This window comes from Coregonus clupeaformis, unplaced genomic scaffold (genome assembly GCF_020615455.1).
Source record: "Coregonus clupeaformis isolate EN_2021a unplaced genomic scaffold, ASM2061545v1 scaf1969, whole genome shotgun sequence".
Classification (NCBI taxonomy): Eukaryota; Metazoa; Chordata; class Actinopteri; order Salmoniformes; family Salmonidae; genus Coregonus; species Coregonus clupeaformis.
This window is the reverse complement of record NW_025535423.1, coordinates 37477-48060: the sequence shown is the minus strand read 5'-3', so window position 1 is coordinate 48060 and position 10584 is coordinate 37477. Positions and strand designations below refer to the sequence as shown.

General features: G+C 45.1%; 1 pseudogene; it reads left to right on the top strand.

Annotated features, from left to right (window-relative positions):
• The first annotated feature begins 6485 nt into the window (after positions 1 to 6485).
• LOC121563293 lies at positions 6486 to 10137 on the top strand (annotated as a pseudogene).
• The last annotated feature ends 447 nt before the right edge of the window (positions 10138 to 10584 follow it).

Genomic DNA, 10584 nt, shown 5'->3' with positions numbered 1-10584 from the left:
CATATTTATCCGGCCGGAACCTTGGGCTCACGGAAGGACACCGCTCCAGACGCGGCAGGCGAGATGGGTGAAACCGGTAGTGGATCCTCCACCGGAAACTTGCGCTGGTTCTGGACCTCCGTCAGACCGGTAGAAAGGTTCCGAACTGCCAACGCGATCTCCTGTAGCTCCGTGCTATGATGGCCCAACATCTTCTCCTGATGGGTAATGGCATGGCGAACAGAGTCCAGGTCCGCTGGGTTCATTACTGGCCGGATCGTTCTGTCACGAGTTACAAAGCCAGAACCCAGAAGCAGACCAGGACAAGGTAAGTTGAAACGAAGGTGAGTGTTTATTTACAAATTCAAGAGTGATGCTGAATAATCCAGGGAACAGAGCGGGCGGCGTTGATTAGTTGTTGGGGGTGCAGTGGTTGATCCAATCATGGCTCGGCAGCCGCCGACCACCAGGCTGAGGTTGGATGAAGGTTCCGGACGAGTGACTGCAGATGGAACAAAACGGAGGTAAGTAAACAACAAACCAACAAGGTGCAAAACAACAAAACTAACGCTAGAAGCTCTAAGACTGATACTCTGGTAAACCTACTGTTCATGGCTAACGATCCGGCAGGGAATGGATGTTAGGCCAGAGCCTAAGAAGGGTGATGATCAGGACCAGGTGTGCAGATTGCTGATGGGATGCAGGTGCGGAAATCAAGAGAGCTCCCCGGAGCGTTCCAGAACCCTCGGGAAACTGGAGATCACGAGCAGAAAAACTAGTCCACAGACAGGACCCGACTCAGACTGCCGGGATCGTTACAGTTATAGGTACAAATATCCATTCCGGATCCACTTAGTGAGAAATACTACTTAGATACTACACAACCACTCTAAAAAGTTTACTCTAAATGTTAATGTTTGGACTGAGTGTGGTTTGAGATGGTTCACAATGCTTCCTTTGAATAACAATAACAAGGTTGAGTTTGTGTCCCAAATTCTTGGATCATATTTTTTTATTTTGTTACCATGTACTATTAATTTCTGTTGTGCATTCTGCAGGTGTTTGACCTCTTTGCTGAGTGAGGACAAAGAGCGATATGTCTCCTCACCTGAGGGTGGCGATAGAGAGATGAGACACAGACCACACTCAGCACCACTGAGATCTGTGTTTGGCATCTCTGAGGACTCTGTCTTCGACATGGTCCAGAGCGGCCAGTCGCAGGGTGACATCGTACCGCTGCCCAAACGGAGTAGACAGGAGAAATACAGACCTAGCAAAATGTCAACGGACGGCAAGTTTATGATGGGTATTGTCGAGTTGGTTATAAACCTTCTCAACTCCAGATTGGCTGAGCTAATGCGAAGTGTCAGTCAGGGAACTCTAGTTCTGCTGACTGGAAGTATCTCAGCAAGTCAACAGTTTGCCCAAGAGATGCTAAGCATGGCGACTTCTAAGATGTATTCCCATGCCATAGAGCATATTGCGCTCGGCCACAAGTCTCCCCTTGAGTTAGAGAGGGAGCTTGAGGCCATCTTGGGTCCTCTGGCTGGACAGGTCATAGTCATCATCATAGAGAGCATCATCAAGGCTAAAACCAACAGAGGAAATGAGGGGAGAGCGACCAGCCCCTTGACCTATTTTCTAACTGCCATTTCGGCAGAAATACAAAGCCTAGTGGTTCACAGATCGGCTAGCAGACCATCCACCAGACTGTCCAACAACGACCCACTGCTGAACATTTCCAAGTCGAAGGTCTTAAGATCAGTTCTGCTCAAAATGGCAGAGCTCTTTGGCCAAGGTCCAAGTGAAACCTTTCTAGTTCCACTAGTCCAGAGTCAGTCCAACAACTCCATTTGCGACTGGACTGTGAATGCAGGCACCATTCATTCAAGGACATTTCTGTCCGACAACAGAGTGACAGAAGTGTCATCCGATGTTGTGGATCTTGTACTTGAGGTTTTTTGGATAACAGGATTTTTGGATAACAGGAACCTGTCAAGGCCACAGAGTGCCTGCTCCCACAACTCAGCTAGTGGAGCAATAGATATGAGAGCTCTTGCTGGGGACTTGGTCAGACAGGTGTCTGTCAAACTCAGTCTGTTTGTATCTGACAGTCAACTCTACACCATGTCCATGACAGATCTGTCATCATCTTTTTCTGACTCCACCTTGAAGCAGTTGTGTTCTCGCTCTGCTGTTGCTCTGGCAACTGCCTGTCAAGCAATCAAAACAGAGCTCGAGAACCAGAGACCTACCAACCTGGCAGTCAGAGACCTACTATCGTCTCTGGTAGAGACCATTGAGGACATGGATATCTCTGACATCCTCCAGGGCCCGTCGGCCATTTTGGAGGAGGCTGCTGTGATAAAGCACCCAGAGATGTCCACCTCGACAATATACAGATCTCTGCTTCTCGACTCATCTCTCGCCTCCTCTAAGATGGTCACTGAGAGCATTATCTTCAACAACCCATGTCCATCAGAGGAGAATGTGAGTATTCAGAAGGAGCTCCCTGCTGATAAAGTTAACATCCTCCATGGTCAACCAGTGGAGGAGTATATTGTCAAAGCTGAGCAATGCATCATTCAGGTCATTCAGGATGCAGCTGTGACATATACTGCTGCGCTGGATAGAACCGACTCTTGTGGGAAACTGTCGGAAATCCTATCTGTCCATGTTTCCTCAGAGAATATTGAGGAGGCATCCTCTGATCTCTTTGGTGGAATTATTTCCGACCTGCATGAGGTATCTGATGTCAATAAGGCCTCCATGCGTACGAAATCAGGTCGCAAAATGTTTTGGGTGGAAGTGAATTCAGGTTCCCAGATGATTTATACCAAAACCCTGGACAAACTAAGGAAGCTGTTCACCTCCCACCATCTCACTGAGGGAAAAAATACTCCTGTGCAAATCGAGCTCTCTGCAACTGGACTACTTGTAACTGAGGCCACTGTGGAGGAATCTCCTGTACAGAAGACAGACAGTAAGACCCCTTCTAAGTACTCAGCCTCAGCCCACCAGCTCACCCTCGACACCTGCACTAAAGGGGTAATCAAACAGGTGATCTCGGTGCTGAGGGTGGACACTTCAAAGGAAGACTGCTCTGCTTCCGTTGGGGAGAGCACGTCAAATTCATCCTTCGACTTCAACCAGAAGTTGGACTCGATAATTTCGAAATTGGAGGACCTCACCATTTCGAGTGACGTGACGTCAGCCGAGATTGCCACACTCACGCGATCTCTTAGTGCAGCCAGCAGAACCTCTAACATTTCCATCCAGAGATTTCGCAGTGCTGAGTTCCGAGCTAAGGCCAAACACATTGTGAGTGAGACCATTCTCAGAGCTGCTAGCAAAGCCAGCCATTCTTTGCTATGCATGCCTAGCACCACCTTCTCACACCATGCGGTTTCTACAGCCGAAGATATAGTAAATATGATCATGCAAGACCTTGAAAGTGTATCCCAGTACACTGTGGATGACGCAGACTCCTTCCCACTAGAAGAGAAAAAGCTGGGGTCCCAGCTCAAACCCAGAGTTGTCTTTGACAACTTATTGAATGCTGCTCAAACCATGTACCACAGAGTAAAGGATAGACTGAACATCTTTTTCTCTTTTCCACCGGTGTCAGTCACCACAGCCAAATATGTGCTGGACTCCACCCCTGTGGAGACACTCAGACGTTCTAAGTCCGCTGACACTGCTCTTGTTGAGGACAGGAGCCGCCCTCCATCTGTGAGAAGTGAGAAGCCTTTGTCAAAAGTCTGTTTGGCTAAATGGTCTAAAACCCTTCTGTCTTCGAGTGGCTCTTCAACAGACCACCATGTAATTGACACATGCAGTGAGGATGTCACTCTGCCCACCAGGAGTATGTCAGTTGTGAGCAACAACAGTTTGAAGAGAGCCTCTCCTCTCCACGGCAGTGGATTGAGTGAAAGTTGCAAACCTCTTGTGGCTCTAAAAGACGTAACAGTGGCAGTCAGCCAAGAAGGCTTTAGCAAAACTGCAAAGAAGACGCTCAGCTTGATCCTAAATGTGATCAAGTGTAGAGTGGCCAACTCTGAGAGTTCATCTGTTGGGCAGATTGCAAGTGAGGAGTGTCTGATAGCCACTAACATGTTAGACTCTGTACTGGAGAGCCTTGACCAGTTGCCTGACATGAGCGCTGCCGATGAGATCACAAGGACAGAATCCCATACCTCTATCGCAATGGATGAGACAGGTTCACGGACAACGCTTGTGAGCCAACAAGAAATAAACATATCTGACACCAATATCATAGTGAAAACTATAATGGACACAATGAAGACGGACGACCCAGAGATGACTTCAGCAGAAGAAAATCTGGATAGGCTCCTGTCAGTTGAAGCCCTTCAAGGTGCGTCTGGCAACCTGATTGCAAAGGTCCATGGTCTTATTCAGGAGATAACCATAAACCGCCAGCTCCAATCCATGGTTGGCCACAGAAGCCTCTCTCAACCAGCGCTGCCTAAACCAGCCCTGAGGAAGCTGTCAAAGGACGATGCCTCAGAGCTCATTTACAGCTTTGCCCAGACTTCTGTTAGGAGACTCCTGGGGCAGTGTATGGGAAGGCCTATGCCACCATCGGCTGAAATGGTTTTGGATCAGGTCATCAAGTTGATGACAGACGTGGTGATGGACAGCCTGACTTATGTGTCCAAGTCTACAATGGAGAATGGTAAGTGAAAGGACCTATTTTCATCTGCATAGGACTTAATTGTAACATGATGCTCAATATATTGCGTTTTATGATGTGAAATTCACTGGTTGTGTCCAAAATGGCACCTTCTTCCATATTTAGTGCACTACTTTTGACCCTATGGGCCCTGGTCAAAAATAGTGCACTATAAAGTGAAGAGAATGCCATTTGGGATGCAGTGACTGACTTCAATGGCTGCATCCTCTTCTCCCAGTTATTGTACACAGGTCGGTCACACTAGCGTGCTCTTCTCACTCAGACAGCGCTCTATGGGCCCTTGTCAAAAGTAGTGCCTTACGTAGCGAATAGGGTGCCTTTTGGGATGCACACTCTGTATTTTACACAGGCTCAGTTGTCCTGATGTGTTTTGTCAACAGCTGTTCAAGACAAAAGGGGAACCGAAGAGACACCCTGAACTGGATGCGCTGCCTACCAAACGTCTCAGAGAGACTCATATTTCACAGGGTAAGTGATAAGCATCGATAATGTCATATTGATGTATCACCCTATGACAAGCTTGTTAAAACAGTGACAACAGATACAGGCAGACCAACGGACAGATATGCAGACAGACAGGCAGACTGACAGGCAGACGGACGGGCAGACAGACAGACAGGCAGACAGAAAGACAGGCAAACAGGCAGACAGACAGACAGACGGACAGGCAGACTGACAGGCAGGCAGACAGACAGACAGACAGACTGACGGACAGACAGACAGACAGACAGACAGGAAGACAGGCAGACAGACAGACATACAGACAGACGGACGGACAGACGGACAGACAGACAGACAGGAAGACAGGCAGACAGACAGACATACAGACAGACGGACGGACAGACGGACAGACTGCCAGACTGGCAGACTGGCAGACGGACAGACACAAACACACACTTTCATTTTCTGATTATGAAATGTTCTTATGACAGATGCTGAGTGTGAGGTTCCAGAGGTTCCATCCACTTCCCCACCCAAAGAGGACCTGACAACCACACCGGCCCCTGCTCCCCAGGAGTCCCAGTCCCGTAAACGCCCACTCATAGTCAGGGTGTTACACGCTCTCTCCAGAGCCATCTCCAAACCATTCAGAGGAGCTTCTGGGAAGAAGAATTAGCCAAATGCCTGATTTTATTAATATGATATTTTAATCAGAGCCTTTATTTAATAAAACAATACTGCATTGATTTCTGTCTATAGTAGTCTTCATGTATGTGCAAGATAACGGTAAAGTACTTCAAACCACATAGTCAAAAGTATTCATAGTGAAGTACCGTTTATGATTATTGATTGTGGAAATACACATAATACAGAAAAGTTGTTGTCACATATAAAGACAGACATAAAGGAGAACTCTGTAGACCAGTAACATTCTCAAGCCATAACTAAATCCATGAATGGATCTCCTATAAGATGACAGGAGAACATTTGTAACACTTTCTATGAAGCCTATATCTATAATGCATACACTCAAGTCATTTATATTTTACATTTTAGTCATTTAGCAGAAACTCTTATCCAGAGCGACTTACAGTTAGTGAGTGCATACATTTTTTTTTCATACTGTCATACACTCATAATGACTTAATTGAGTTAAGTGTTAAGTTAAGTGCAGTTATAAACACATAATGAGGGCTTATTATGTATTTCTTGCAATAAAAAAAGAAAAATGCTACTAGTTTATTAAATATTCATGACTGCTATTGCACGGCTCATGTCCACACTTCTGTACAATAGGGGGCAGTAATGCATCATAACGTTGGATGCCAACTGCCTATAAACCCCACTGAAGAAGAAAAAGCTACTCATGTAATGCATGCTGGAAAGCAGACAAAAACGAATGATTTGCAAGAGTTCTAAACACGATTTATAAGCTACTGAACAACAAGTCCAAGAAATCATTGCTAACCGCGTTTGCACTTTGAACAGATTTCTCGACAATAATAATTGAGGATGTGACTGGGGCTCAGCTCATTGCAGAGGCACTAAAAGCTCAGGTGAAGTGTGTGCAATATATATAAAACAGTGTTCTACTGTGTAACCGTGTTGCTAATAATATATTAGTTGCTGATCATGTCCTTGGCAGTGAGAATGTAGCACTACGAGTTGTGAAAGTGTGCCATAGGTCATTGCACTGGTATAGCTAACTTAATATTGTTGTAGAAAAACATTTAGATGTTTATGTGGAATAGTATATGTTAACACCCTTGTTGATGCATGCCAATGTGTGTGTCAATGCAAAGAAAATCTAAACTACATTGTAACAATTCATATACAATTCAGTATGAAAATGCTAAATGACTAAAAATGTAAAAAAAAAAATGTAAATATACTGTATCTACATGTATCTCTCTACAGAATGTAGAATATATGTTTGGAATAGTTGGTGTTCCAGTCATTGAAGTAGCTATGGCAGCTCAAGCCTCAGGAATCAAGTATGTGTGAATGCGCAATGAACAAGCCATAAGCCACCTTTTTATTACTAAACCAGCTCTCCCCAAATCATGTGATATTAACTACCCGTACATAGACTACAGGAGCGTGTAGTGTGTGAGGGTCAGTTTCATAGCTTTTTTGCATTGCTAATTATGTCTGCCTGTCTGTCTGATCCTTTGTGTGTCTGTCTGCCTGTCTTCCTGTCTGTCCCTCTGTCTGTCTGTTCCTCTCCAGTCCAGGTGCGTGTCTGGTTGTGTCTGGACCGGGACTCATCCATGCACTTGGTGGAATGGCCAACGCTAACATGAACTGCTGGTATGCTAGAACTCCACAAACAGAAGACCCTACTACTCATGTTCAGTGGTCCTTTCAAAAGAAGGGATGCTATCCGCACACTGCAAAAAATGATCTGAGGACTCCAAACTATCTCAGATTGTCAGTTGATGTCATTGTGTGATACCTCTCTCTCTGTAGGCCTGTGATTGTTATTGGAGGCTCCTCCGATCAAAACCAAGAGACCACTGTGGCATTTCAAGAGTTTCCACAGGTACCGATTCAACCATGATATTTCTGATTTTTGAACATTAGGGGTTTGTTTCCCAGGACAGATTAAGCCTAGTCATGGCCTAAAAAGCAAACTCAATAGAGAATCCTCTGTCTGGGAAACTGGCCCTAGCAGTTTAATTGCTGAAAGAGGAAATCATTTGTTATTTGTGGTCCTCTTTCTCTGTCAGGTGGAGGCATGCAGATTGTACAGTAAGTTCTCTGCTAGGTCTAGCAGTCTGGATATGATCTCCTCAGTGGTAGAGAAGGTATACAGTCTACTCTGACTCCCTCTGTGTAGTCCTCTTCATATCATTTGGTATCACCTGCAATTGTCTGTTTTCTGACCTCTAATTTTCCAGCTTAGCAAGGTACCTTAACTGCTTCATAAGAGCACAGCACAGCCTTAATTGATCTGAATGGAAGGGTGTTTGGTCTGTCTAAGGCAGCACGCACTAGCATGTATGGACGTCCAGGTGCTGTATACGTAGACATATCTGGGGACATGGTCAATGCTAAATTGGACAGGAGCAGAGCCAGGTTAGTGGCCATCACTGTCTTTCATCCATTTAAAATGTATACTAATGTGTTACTGTTGAATATGTATACCTCTGAATTCACATCACCGTAGTCATTTTTATTTTATCTTGTTATACCTTTTAACGTCTGAAGTGAACCAGAAATTAAATTACTTAGAAAATATAGCACTATATCAAAATATTCTCATCAGAGAATAGCAATAAGCCTCGATAGACCTTCATGGTTTATTTACATATGCAATAAAGTTGCTAGGTAACATGTTTAATGTTTGACCTATTATTTATTATTTCCTTTGTCAGAGAGGTGCCCTGTAGTCCACCTCCTCCTGTGAGTATGGCTGACCATATGGCGATCACAGAAGCACTGGCGGTCCTGAAAGGAGCCAAACGGCCTTTACTCATCATTGGCAAAGGTAGGCATTGCTTTTTTAATAGCCAGATAATCTGGGGGAAACAGAACTAAAATCTTGCATAATTGCGTCAGATACTTGGATAAGGTCTGGGGAGATGTTAAGAGAAAGATACTAACGCCACTTGCGGACTCTCCACCCCCCTAAACGGAAACTCTCTGCAAGGTTCCGGCAAGTTTATGGGCCAAATGTCCCCTCCCGTTCTGAAATTGAAAAGATGCGAGCACCTGCGAAATCGGGATTTGTCCAAATGATTAGTGGTGAAAAATCAGCGTACCGGAACAAAGTTGTCACATCCCAGTCTGTTGACAGACGCTACTTCCAGTTATGTTACGGGCGTCTGTCCAAGAGAGATCAATAGCCAGCTGAGACGCACTGTAACACATATAGCACTGTACCACGGTTCAGTTGAAAACTGGGCCACGTTCAGTCGACAAATGTTGTTGACATGATTTCTCATTCTACCTGTCCGAGAGGCACGTTCGTTCTACATGCTATATTTCTATCTGAACGTTGCACAACGTTTTGCTCAGCTGAATGCATCCCAGTTGTGAAGGCCAGTCTGTTGAAATCCGTGTGGCAGTGCCCTCTGTCTGTGTCCCTCTGCAGGTGCAGCCCATTGAAGAGCAGAGGGGGCTCTGAAGGAGCTGGTGGAGGGGTGTGACCTGCCCTTCCTGCCCACCCCCATGGGTAAAGGGGTGCTGCCTGACGATCACCCCAACTGTGTTGCTGCTGCCCGCTCCAGGTCAGCCTCTCCTTCTCTCAGCTGGCATCATATTCATGTACAGACCATTGACTGTATAAGTAGGACCAAGAATTTCCCTGACCATTTGAACGGACCAGGAAACTCCTGAAATCCCTATCTATAACTAGTCTCTCCTGGCCAGGTCATGTCAATGTAAACTGGTGTCAATCAAACAACTACACTACTCCTATAACTAGCCTCTTTTCATTACATTTTGTTTTGTCCCTGCTCTCCTCCTCCTCTCTTCCTATCCTCCTCCTCCTCTCTTCCTATCCTCCTCCTCCTCTTCCTATCCTCCTGGTTCTATGGTCTTGGTGGGGACTGCAGAGCTCTGCTCCAGTCTGATGTTGTGGTCCTACTTGGTGCCAGACTCAACTGGATCCTGCACTTTGGCCTTCCCCCCAGGTTTGACACCCAAGTAAAGGTCATCCAGCTAGGTCAAATGTCACCAGTAGGGTTTCTTTTTTTTCCTTATTTTTTTTGGATTCCAGATTTTCTGCTTATTCCGTTATGATTTTTGGAATCTTCCAACAGGGATTTCTGGGAATTTTGGGAAAGTAACTGTAATTTTGCAACCCTAGTCACAGGTCATTTCATAGTGAACTACATTTCATTGTAACCAGGTATAAAGGTATTTGACTCAGTCTATTGGATTTAGTCTATCAATTATATAGCTTCTCTATAAGTCTTTGTGGTCTCTCCAAATAATGTCATGGCTGTCTTAGTGCTGTACAGTACATCTATATTTAAGCAATAAGGCCCGAGAGGGTGTGGTATATGGCCAATATACCACGTCTAGGGGCTGTTCTTAAGCACGATGCAACGCGGAGTGCCTCGATACAGCCCTTAGCCGTGGTATATTGGCCCTATACCACAAACCCCAGAGGTGCCTTATTGCTATTATAAACTGGTTACCAACGTATTTCGAACAGTCAAAATACATTTCAAATCAAATCAAATCAAATTTTATTGGCCACTTGCGCTGAAATACAACAGGTGCAGACATTACAGTGAAATGCTTACTTACAGCCCTTAACCAACAGTGCATTTATTTTTTACAAAAAAGTACAAATAAAACAACAACAAAAAAAATGTTGAGAAAAAAAGAGCAGAAGTAAAATAAAATAACAGTAGGGAGGCTATATATACAGGGGGGTACCGGTGCAGAGTCAATGTGCGGGGGCACCGGCTAGTTGAGGTAGTTGAAGTAATATGTAC